Genomic DNA, 12,093 nt, shown 5'->3' with positions numbered 1-12,093 from the left:
GGTAAAAAGAGTTTCCTCTGCTAAAGGCAATAACATTAACAGCCTCAAACGTCTCTCCTGCGATACCACTGGAATCAGCCATGAAGGCAGTTTACAGAGACAGCAAACAGTTGGGGTTACATGAGTGTAATTGAGGGCAAAACCCATCCTGACAGATCCTGGTGCTTTTTCGAGAAGGAGATGTAATTCCACGTGAAATTTCTCAGCTCCCCGGGAAGAATGCGTGACTTCCTTTATGGCCATGTGATTTATTTTGCTGGCCTGCATTCTGCAGATGAAAGCTAAGGCTAAGGTTAAACAACAAGTTTGCTCTATTGATGGCACAGGTAGCTATCTTTAGTGACAGCATGATAGCTCAGAGCCAAAGAAGCTTGAGAGCCTCCTGCGTGACCGGATGCTTTATTAATTGCTGCGCAGTAATTGGGAATTGCTCTGACAGCATCCTTGCTGCAACCACAGCATAAGAAGCACAGCACCACGAGAAGCAAAGCACCATAGAAGCACCATCACTGCTGCACCCAGCGATGTGTTACACACAACCTCAGCTTTCCAGCAGCGCAGCCCACGAGGCCTGGCAGGCTGCAGCCTCTGCCAGACAAAGGCACGTGGCAGAGCCCTGACACCTCGCTCCATGCCGGTTCAGCGTTCACTGGAGGCGCTCGAAATGCCTTTACTCGCAAAGCTGAGAACTGTTCATACACTCGAAGAACGACCCGGGCAGCGCCGGCCGTGCCGTGAGGGCGGTGAGGCCTCGCCCCGCTCACACCTCATGCTCGCAGCCAGGCCGGTCGGGCTCGGGGCCGGGCAGCGCTCCTTCCCGTTCCAAACCCCGCCGCTGCACCGGGGCGGCCTAACCCCGGCTCCTCATACCGCTGCGCAGCCTTGCGCGGCGCTCGTAGGCGTTTAACGTGAAGGCGGCTCCGACAGGGCGGGGGACTGCGAGGCGCCGAGACCCGGCCTGCAGTCCCGGTGCCGGGCGGGGACAGGCCGGCTTTGTGCCGCTCCGCCCGCTCCGCTCTGCCCGGCCCGGCGCCCCCCCTCGCCGCCTTCCCCCTATTCTTTTAAATCACTTCCATTCACTCCCGCGATTGGTCCCGGTTTCCTGCCGGGTCACGTGTTTCATCCTCTCCACCAATAGGAATGCGGAATACTGGCAGGCGGCTCCGGCCTGGCTGCGTTGCTGGGTGCCCGCTCGCTGCGTGCGTGCGTGCGTGTGTGAGGGAAGGAAGGCAGAGGCGGAGGCAGCGCTCGGCTGTGCGCCCCCAGCCCGCCGCCCGGCCCCCGCCCCGCTCCCGCTCTCCCCGTGACGATGCCCCTGGGCTGCCGCCGCTGAGGCACCGCGCGGGGACCCCACCGACCGCCGCCCCACAGCCGGAGGGGAGCCGCTCCCCGCCGCCTTCTCCTCTCCTCCTCCTCCCCTCGCAGCGGCCCCCGCCGCCGCCGCCGCTTTGTCCCGGCAGCGACCCGGAGCCGCCGCGGATGGTGTAACCCCGCCGAGGTAGGTGGGCGCGGGGAGGGCCGGCGGTGGAGCTGCCGGGCTGGGGGCAACGCGGTGCTTCGCCGGCTGCCTTTTGCTTTTCTATTGTTTTATTTTCTATTTTTTTTTTAATTTTTTTAAATTATTAATTTAATTTAATTTTTTTTTGGTGCATTTTTTTCTGTTTTGTTTCGCCGCCGGCCGTAGCGAGCGGACGAACGGCTCCCCGGGAGAGGCCGGAGTTGCCCGGCGGTGCGAGGGGAGGGGAGACAAAGGAAGGCGCGGGGTGCCGCGGAGCGCTGCGGGGAGCGGAGCGAGAGGGAGAAAGGCACGTCCCGCAACGGGGGGAGAGCCGCCCTTCCCCGGGCCTCGTATTGCCGTTGTTCTCTTTCCGAAGTGCGACGGGAGCCGCCGGGGATCAGAAGTAGCGGGATGCGGGCGGCTCTGGGGGGGAGGAGGGTTCGTCGCTGGAAGCGGCCGCCGGAGGAAAACAATGTGATTCATTGTTGGGCGCCTTCCTTCGGGTTTACGTTCGCACGCCGGGTGCAGTTCGTGCCGGGTTACGGGTTTGGCACGCGGAGTTTTCCCTGCCCGGCCGTGGGGTTTGAGCCGCCCCGCTGCCGTGCCCCATTACCGTGCCCCACTGCCGCCCCGCGGCGCTGACCGCTGCCTCGGATCGGTGCTGTGTGTGTGCCGGCAGCCCCGTCCGCAGCTCGTTGCTACGGTCCGGCTTACCCACAGCAAACCCAGGTGACATCATTCACGTAGCATGGCCTTAAATACAGCTTTCACCCGGCTAAAAGCAAACATTGTGTTAAAAGAAATATGCGTTGTAAAAGGCTCCCATCGAACACTCGGATGGATGGGTGATGTGTAATGCTTTCTGTAGTTCTAGCATTACTAGGCAAACATTGGTTTTGTGTGTGCTGCTCCCTTAGGATTGAGAAATCCGTGGTGGCTGAGAGGGGTGGCAGTGTTTCTATAATAATAAAAGCACTTCTGGTAAATACATCTTCCCTCGGCCTCCCTCCCTGAGCTGGTCCTGCAGGATTATGGCTGGGGCTGGTGGAGATGAGGGCGATCTTAGGGCTCGTGTTGTTGGTTGCTGAGTGCCGGAGGGGAGGAGGGAGGTGGATGCACACAATGCCCGGGCTGGAGCTCATTGTTCTGTGCGGTGCACTGCTGTGTTTGGGACTGTGCTCGCACAGACAGAGCTCCTCTCCTTTGAGCAGAGACAGAGAGCAGGGAGCATTTCCTACCTCTTTCCTCCTTCTCCAGAATGGCCTTTTGGTAACCTTGTGAAAAGCCAAAATAGCTAATGAGAAGCTGAAGGATGCCAAAACATTGTGTGCTTTCCCTCCTCCCCTCCTGGTGCTGGCTCCGTTCTCTGTGAGTGAGCATGAAGAGAGGAGGGAGCACGCGAGGTGAGGCTCAGAGTGCTCCTTTCGACACCTCTCAACTTCTTCTCATGCTCTGCCATGTCCCCCATCCCCAGAGAGAGACCTGAAATGGGAAACTGCTCCTCTTGAGCTCTGGGTGCAGGTCTGGAGGGGAGAACACTTCCCATAAACACATTGGGATGATGGAAGTTGAAGGAAGTGCACAGAGGCCAGAAGGTGGTTTCAGCGTAGACAGTTTCCTTTCTTGATTGCTTAATGCTGCTTGTTTTTTGGCAGCATCTCTAGAAACAACAACTGCAACGTGTGCTGAGGCTGTGGAAGGGGAGGGCTGGAGCTGCCTTGGTGTGAGCAGCATGGGGCTGTCCTGGGCAATGTGGGGTAATGGGAACCAGGCAGGTGTGCAAAGAGGGAACGAAATGGTGAGTGCTGAGGAAAATGTGCTGGGCTGTTGGGTCCTCTGGGTAAAGCCTGGAGAGGAGGCAGCAGGGCTGTCACAGCTGAGTGGGGCAACGACTGCACCATGAGCCGTCCAAGTCATTTCCAACTCTGCCCTGGCTATAGGTGTCTTTCTTCTTTAGCTTCCCTACCTGGTTCAAATAGGGAATTGCCCATGGATTTGTTGTGGCTAGCAATATTTTTGGTGTTGTAAGCCACTGTCAGCACAGATGCTGTGATTTGAGCGCATGTGGAAGGAAGCACAGTGCAGAGCTTGTGCTGCCTTCTTGTGGCTTTGAGCCCAGTGGCATTAAGTTTGTGCTGTGGTGTGACCAAGGGAGAGAGCTCCATCTGGGCAGAGCCCTGCTGTCCCTGTGCTAAATGGTGTGCAGTTCTCCAGTAAGTGGAGTTTGGAGAGATAGAGCTGCCTTCAGTAGCAGTTCCATAGCTGGGTTAACTGATGGTTATTTCCTTGCATCCAGGAGTTTGTTGTACCTTGGTGGGTTTTTGGTGTGCTGCAGAAGTCTGTCTTGTGGAGCTGTGGGAATGGGCTCAGTGCTGCTGCAGCACGAAGCCAGTAACTGACAGCGTTCACAGTTGCAAGCAGAGATTGTATGTGTAATTCTTAATGCTGGTTACAGCTTAGGTAAGAAAAATGCTATTTTGGTGTTGCTGTTTAGTTGGTATTTAAAATAACATCCTATTTTTAAATGTACTATCATAGCTGCAGAATGCATCTCTGTTCCAGCCATACTGGGCCGTTGTTCTGCCCATAAAGAAGTTATTTCACTTTTGGGAGTGGGAGGAAAAAAATGTGCTCTGAGCATATAGAATTTTGCAAGTATGTGTTAGAGGCTCTGTAATAGCACAGCAGAACCTGTGTTATCTTCTCAGCAGAGCTGTTGGTACATTAAGATTGCCTGAGGGTGGCTTTGATTTCATTACCTGCCATATTTAAGGACACTGTAAGCTCCAGCAGCACACTGTGCTCTGTGGTGCTGGCACAGGGCTTGATTTGTAGCTAATTTCCAGGTTATAGGGAAATAATGCTGAGTAGAAAACATTGCACTGTGATGTTATCCTGAACAGCATCCTGAAATAAGGTGAGCGAGCAACAAGGGGAGAGCGGGATTGTAAAAGCTGTTACAAGGAAAAAAAGCCTTCTAAAACTTTGTTCACTGAGTTTGTTTTCTGAAAGCTTCACGAAAGGGATCTTGTGCTCCACCAACATGAGGTGGCTCAGTGCAGCAGGGGTGCAGGGGGTGCACGGTCTGCCCCTCTGCAGGGCTGGGTGGGGTTGGGTGCCAGCAAGGTGCTGGGCAGAAAGTCCTGCTGAGCCTTGGGCTGATGGAGCTGCTGGGCAAAGGGACCCCGGTGTGGTTTATGCTCCTTAGGCTGAATTGCCTGTGGTGTTGTACACGAGCTTTTGTAGCACTGGTGGCTGTGCCCAGCTGCTCTTTTCAGAGAGCCTGATGTGTGAACAAAGGAGCAAACAAGATACGAATGCTACGCCGGCTCCTTTTGATTCAGGATTCTACCGAGGCAAAGCTCTGCTGTAAGTGACTGAAAAAGACCCAAACCAAACAGGTGGGAATATTAGCTGCCCGTTCCCCATCTCAGTAGTTGGCTTATTTTCTGAATGCCCGTGCTGCTTAGCTCACCCAGCATCCAGAATGGTGTGGTGGCAGAGGGAAGTGACAGCGATGCGGGTGCAGGCGGCAGGCTTCCTGTCCTTCTGTGCTCATGGGGATGCGATGGCTTTTCTTGGGTGTGAAATGCGCCGTGTGGGAGCTGGTGGTGCTGCTCTGGATGCGTGCATAAAGGGTTGTTTGTGCTTAGTAACTTTTTTTCTGTTAAAAGGGCAGCTTTGGAAACGCAGGTCGGCTCAGTGCGTGCTTCTGTTAGATCCCAGACTTGTGACTGAGTTATTGTAAACCAGGTAACCTGCAACTCTGCCTTTTGTTCTTACAGAAGTGAAATGAGAGAGGCAGTAAAATCCAGAGGAAAATGGCAGGAAGCGATGGCGGGTTTGTTTTGAGCTCCTACTTAATGTGTCTTACTTGAGTATATTTAAAAAATGTTACTGTGGTGTTATTTTTAACCCTGATCCCGACAGGTCAGCCCTGTTTAACTGTGCAGCCAGGTTTCCAGTTCACAATGCAGAGCGTTAGGTGGTGCGTTCTGGTGCGTGCAGTGAAGCTTGTAGGGAGTGTTTATTTCCCTGACCAGCAGTGCTAATGAAGCTTCTGTTCCAGTAATCCTCTACAAGAGGCTGAGCTCGTGAGCCCTGAAGTTTGCCTTCTGCATCTGGTTCCTTCTTCCTTCCCCTGCCCTCGTAGCAGCTGAGCAGGCAGGGATGCACTGCCTTGCTGGCTGCCCAGCCAGTGTAAATGCTGGGTTCTGTCTGGCCATGCCTTAGTGGGGATGTAATTAGGTGGTTTTTTCCCATCCGTTTGCTGGTCTGCACAAAACTTTCAGGAATGTCGGTTATTGCTGAGATGACTGTCGTGGTGGCTGGGTTGGAATTCATTTATGCACCAGCAGTTCCTGGTGTGGGGGGGAGGAAGTGAGGGAGCAGGGACTTCTTGTTTTGTTTTCCCTGTGAGAAACCAGGTTAAAGGAGGAGAAAGGAAGTTTTGTCACCTTGTGCTCATAGATATTTTCCTCTGCGGGGCTCTTGGTGGATTTTATTCTGAGTCTCCAACAAATGACGTGCCTGTAGTAAGGCTAATTGATCTGAAGGGACTGAAATTTAGAGTCGATGGATCTTATTTGATCTCGGATTCCTTGTGAGCCATATGTATTAAATTCTTAAGCAGATATTATGTAGTGAGCTCTTGATCCTGCAGTCATTTCTGTACATGGAGCTGTGGCAGGCTGACTGAATGCAGGGGAACAGAGGGGGAGGAATCTATTTGGGAGTTTGCTGGTCACACACATTGTGCACTTAACCTGTACCTATTTGTGCCTCAAATGCAGCGAGGGCTCGTGTGTGTTAATGCACAGTAAGTTGCAGTGCAGCTCACTGAGTGCTAGCAGCTCTGTGGCAAAGGTGAGCCCCTAATGGCAGTGTATGCAGGATGCCATCTGTCTCCAAGGGATGAGGCATGGAGAATTCACAGAATGGCCAGGGTTGGAAAGGACCCCAAGGATGATGAATCTCCAACCCCCTGCCACACGCAGGGCCACCAACCTCCACATTTCACAGCAGCCCAGGCTGCCCAGGGCCCCATCCAACCTGGCCTTGAACACCTCCAGGGATGGACAGGGCATCACAGCCTTTCTGGGCAGCTGTTCCAGCACCTCACCGCTCTCTCTGTAAATAATTTCCCCCTGACATCCAATTCAGGCAGCCTGCTTATTTCCCTCCTTTGGTAAACAGCTCTGGGCACTCAGCACAGAGTGCCTGTAACCCCTGGACCTCACCTCAACGTCTGTACCTTGAGTCAGCAGTGTGTGCTGTTCTGCCTGGGCCTTGCTGAGTTGACAAACTGGCTTGGGTGCTGCCTTAACCAGAGCTGCCTGGGCTTTGGGCAGTGCAGTAGTGAAGAGGGACTGTCAGGTGTGTTTTTTTTAAAGTGAGAAACTGGTGGAAGCATGGACATAGGAGAGGCAAAATGTGAGCATTGAACTCGTGGTGTTGGAGCTGCTGTTGGGGACACTGGGGCAGAGTTGTGCCTGAGGTGGGTCTGTTCTGTGCTGCTTCTGGAACTGCTGTGCTGCAGCACCAGCTCACGGCTGAGCTGTTTTAGACCTGAGGGCTCCCATAGGCACACTGCTGTGTGTTGTGGGGTGATGCTGTGATGGAATAGACAATGAAATTGTATGGTGGTGTCCATTTCTGAGCACTGAACATTCTCTGTATTTCTGAGATTGCCCTGCATTGCAGGCGAGCAGTTAATTCTCTGGTTTGAAGAGAGATGACAAGTTCAGTTATTAATGAACTATTAACAGGGTGTTGGGGTATCAAAAGCTTTGTGCTGGATGTTATTAAATATTTTTGTTTAAGAATTACAGGTCTTCAAAAAAGCGTATGGATGATTTGGTTCATTTGGGACTGAGGATCAACCAGAGGCAGTGAAGGTGATCAAAATGCAGAGCAGTAGTCGAGCTCCCAACTCTTCTGTTCCATGTTCTCTGTGTGCCAAAATGGCACATCTTACATAAAAAAGAGCGCACAGCCTCCATTAGAGATCTACTAATGAGGTCAGTGCAGGAGACTTAAACGCTTAATCCTCATTTTTACAAACTGGGAGCGAGATGCAGAAATCTAATTTATGTCTTCAAGGTCATTCATTTTCACTTGATGAAACTTAATAGACCTGCCTCTGACCACTGAATTACATTGCTTGCCCTGCAGCGTGAACCCTTCAGGTGAGGTTCAGGCAGTGCATGAACATGAAGGTAGCAGAGCTTTTGGAGATCTGAGAGTCAAATGCCCAGCTGGTGAGAGGCAGCAGGGATAACGTGGCTCACCGTAGGGCTGTTTGGAGCTGAGTGTTTGATTTTTGGTGACTTTTATTTTTGAAACTTAAATGGCAGTTGCTTATTATTGCACACACAGGCTGGTTTATGGTGCTCTGGTTCTTAAGCTTGCTGTGATCTGCCCCCTGTTTCTGTGGTTAATGAAGGAAATCTCCCCCTTGTTCTCCAGAGCAGTTTCCATGGTAAACTTGATATTCCCTGCTTGATTCAGCTAAACTCTGGGCAGGAGCCACGGAGGGCTTTCAGCTGATGACAGTGGAGAGATGGTTTATGGCTGCTGTAGTGTTGGCTGGCCAGTGTAGAGTGGGAGACTGTTCCAGAGGTTAAGCCTTAAATCAAAGGAGTTGAGAGAAAAGGGTGAAATGTGGATAACCCAAGGAAGGCGAGAGTGCTTTGAAGAAATGTGGGCTGGAGTATGGTAATGCAAGTAGTTCTGCTAAGCCCCAGAGGAAAATAAAACAGCCTAGTGTCTGAATAAAGAGAAAATAGATTTAGGGCTTTTCTGTTTATATGCAGTCTCTTGGATTTGGGGAGATTTTGCGATGCGTGGTTCTGGATGATGGTCTGAATAACATTTGGATTAGTGGAGGGCTGAGACAAATGTTACCATATGCTCTTGAAAAGAAGAGGTAGGTAGGATCCAGCTGCTCTTCTGACCTGCTGGAGCACTTGTGGCTGCTGTTTGGCCGTTCCCATCAAAGCTTTCAGATGATGCAGGAGCGCAGGCAGCAACGAGGCGATGGTGCAGGTAATGCAGCAGTTATAAATCCCAATTTTGTGGAGGGAAAAAGTCATTGGATGATTTCCTGCTTCTCTTCGTGTTGAATCGATGTGGCCTTTTGTTGTTGAATTTTGTTGTCTCACTTTGTAATCTATGAAACAAATGAAAGTGGCCCTGCTGGTGTTCTCATTATGTGTTGCTTCTCTCCATGCAGGCTTACTTCAATTCAGGAGAGCCCTGCACTCCTTCCTAAACTAATTATTCATCCAATAACTACTTCCGTAGCTTTTTGTCCCAAAGTACGAGTTTAGTAAGTATGATGTGGAAGGTAATTACTAGTGTGTACGTGTAGCAAAGCCTTCTGAGTCCTGATAAATTACATTCACATTTTTCCATGCTGGGATTTTCCAGTGCCCTAATACACGTGTTAGATATCCTTGAGAAGAAGGGCTGGGAGGATTCTTAATGAATGATGCTTCTTGTTTGTAACATCCTGTTGGAAATTAAACATGTTTCCTGTATTAAATCCCGCAGATATTTTAATTAGGTCATGCATTCAGTTCCTGAAGATGGTAAATGGCCATGCTGTAAGTAGGCAAGAGAGGCTGGAAGGCTTGCGTGGCAGTCCTTAAGAAGAGTTTAGATGCTGGTGGTGGCCCAGAACACCAGTGCTGTGGCAAAGCTTCCATGGGGTGATGTTTATTTTTATATAAAGGACTCTGAAATAATGATGGAGCACGGGGAGTTTAGGCTTTTTGCATTGCTGTGTCGTGATGCATCTTTGATACCTGTTTGATACTTCTCCATTTCAAAGGAGATGCTCCCTGCTTTTCTTGTTTGGGTTTTTAGCAGAAAATAGGCAGTGCTGTGCTTTGTAATAACAGGCTGTCTCTTAGGTATTGCTAATGGAGAGCTCCTGTACTTAGTCCCCTTCTTGTTACTAATTGACTGCTTGCTCATTCAGAGAGGCTCTGAATCAATACTGGGGATACGTCCTGAGTAACGTTCTCTCCACCTCCATACAAAGAATGAAATTGGGATTTTGCTTTCAGGTATACAAAGGTAAAGGCATAAACGTTGAATGAGCTTTTTGAGATGGTAGGAGGTGATGTCACCCATCAGTCAGCCTGGGAAAGGTGGTTTGCCATGTATGTGTTTGCTTTTGTTGGAAGTGTTTCTTCAGCAGGTCGTAGGAAAGTGAGCTGAATCTCATTTAAATGTAGCTCTTACCAAGCAGTGCGTGGTTCAGTGGGTGTGTGCAGAAGGCTGAAATACTCCTTTTATTCCTGGGGAAGAGGAAGGGAAGGGCTTCAGAGGCGAAGGTTAAGCAGAAAAGATTAATACTTGCAGTGCAGAAAACTGATTGATCCTTCTGTGATCTCAGATCTTCTGTTTGAAGTCCAGCCAGGTCTGTTCTGTGCATGGCTAGATGTGCTCCTGAGCTTGGGCAGCCTTTCTCTCCAGGCTGTGCTTTCGTTATAAAAGGTGCTGTAAACTTAGCAAGTAAGAGATCAACGTGGGGAGATCTATTTGGGTAGCATCTCATACACATCCCTCTGATGGTTGCTGCTTACTTCCTTGGTGATGACAATTCCCATGGTCACCTATTCCTGCTTGCACAAATCAGAATGAGGGGTGGCCATCCATAGCAGTGTGATTCCTGCAGCTGTGGCAGCACACCTCTGTTCAGAAGGCTGTAGCTGCTGGAAGGGTTTGTTAGAGGAACTTGCAGAGCATGGTGTGTGGCTGATAGTGCTGTAGTGATTTGATTACTTATGAATTTGGCTAAGTTGGCTGTCAGGGGGGGCTGTGAGTGCTGTCTCTACAGCATGGTACAACTGTGTTCTGTTTTATTTTTCTGTAAGCTGGTATCAAAACAAACCTCTGCTTCTCTGGGGACTGAGCACTGTAGAGGCTTCTGCTGGAGGTTCTGACATTAGTGAGGAGCTGCTTAGAGATAAGGGTGTGCAAAATGCCTGACATTAGCGGGCAGCACTGGGTGATGAAATGCATCCCATCCTCTAAGAGAAGCACCTGAAGATCTCCCTATGCCTGCAGCTCTGCTCGCAGCCCCTCCAGCAGCTGTGTTGCCATCAGTTGCACTTGGCTGTTACTGTTTGTTGCCTCTATTCCTGGAAAGGCAAAGCCTGTTACAGCCTTGCATTTTTTTTTTGACAGCACTGCTGCCCACACTTCTGTTTTGCTAACTCGGCTGTCTGAAACTCGATGCTCTCTTGTAGGAGGAAGAAATATTTACAATGCATTTAGTTCTCAGTGAAGTGTCACAGCTTAAAGAAACATGCATTAGATCACCAGGTTTAATTTGGTTAGCTTGTCCACACATCATTTTTCCCCTCCAACATGGGCCTTCTTGCTGTTTTCATGGCGTGTAAGGAGTCCACACAGGGCCTTTGGTCGTGGCAGAGTCTAATCCAAGAGGAGTTGATGGGAGAAATGTACTGGTTTGGACGGTTTGCTCCTCAATGGGAAGGATGTCACAGCTCACCTTATGGGTACCTTTATTCTGTGTGTGTTGGCTTTGTTCGTTAGAGGCATTTGTGCTTTTCAGGGGAATTTCTGTTGTTACTTGCAATGGTTATGAAGCTCAGAGTTGGACAGTTGGAGATGAGAAAAGGGTTCAGGGTTGGGGTTAGGAGAGAGGCTGTTTCCGTATCAGTAACAGGCTTGGTGGCTGGCACTGTGTGTGACACGCTGCCCGTGCTAAAAATCAGTAGAGGAAAAGCTTTCTGGAGGCTTTCATACAGCTTGAAATGCCTCTGGCTGGGTTTGGATGAGCAGGGCATAACTGTGGGGTGATTGCTGGGGGAGCTTGGGAGCTCATGGTGGATATTTGTGCTTGAATGTGTACGGGACTGTCTGCTGATGAGCTTTTTGATGTGAAAGGTCCCCATGAATTGCAGGCTCTGGTTGAATGATGGCGTGAGGTATCTTTAAAAATAGCAAATGTATTTTGTGTCTGGTCAAATAAGGCTCTTGGCATTCCAAACTTGAATGAAATCTGTGTTGACTTGCGTCTGACAGCTCAGATCCTGTGTTACTTGGGCAGGAAAATTGCTTTCCTCCTTCCCCCCCTTACATTCTGTGGTAGCTTGCAACAATGAGCAATCTTGTGCTGGGTTTTCTGTGGGAGACCCGCATCTGTAACTCTGTAAGCACGCTTCAGTTCAGCAGTTTAAAAATAGCTGCTCTGATGCTTAAACTGAGGCAAATTATAATTTGTGGAAACTAATTTTTCAGTGTGAAATGCTCTGTTGAACGCTTCTCCAGCTCGTTTCTGTGCACTTCAGTTTGCCAGATTAACAGAGCTATTAATAATTGCTGCTCTCGCCTTTTCGCAATGAGAGCTGGTAAGCACAGGGCTATGCGTAGTTTGTATTTTTAATTAAACTTGTGCTGGGATTATCTCGTATTACCAGTTACCTTCTAGAAGATTACGTTCATAAAAGGTTCATCAGTGGTGAAGTGGAAGAGATTAAAGCGATTGTTGGCATGGTGGTCAAATTATTTGTTGCTTACGCAGCGTTTGTTCTCAGCTTCAATTTCCCAGTAATGGC

The 12,093-nt window shown here is 50.1% G+C and overlaps 1 protein-coding gene across 2 annotated transcripts in view; it reads left to right on the top strand.

Annotated features, from left to right (window-relative positions):
- Window positions 1-1,181: 1,181 nt before the first annotated feature.
- The window catches only part of RERE (arginine-glutamic acid dipeptide repeats), a 168,315-nt gene continuing 157,403 nt past the window's right edge, over window positions 1,182-12,093 (top strand). For both annotated transcript variants that reach the window (XM_048967868.1, XM_048967865.1), the window contains exon 1: window positions 1,182-1,498. The gene's annotated coding sequence lies outside the window, so the exon portion shown is untranslated. The remainder of the gene's footprint in view (window positions 1,499-12,093) is intronic.

The sequence above is a fragment of the Lagopus muta genome, chromosome 21, assembly GCF_023343835.1.
Source record: "Lagopus muta isolate bLagMut1 chromosome 21, bLagMut1 primary, whole genome shotgun sequence".
NCBI lineage: Eukaryota > Metazoa > Chordata > Aves > Galliformes > Phasianidae > Lagopus > Lagopus muta.
Note: the sequence above shows the minus strand (reverse complement) of the source record. Positions and strands in the feature narration are given on the sequence as shown.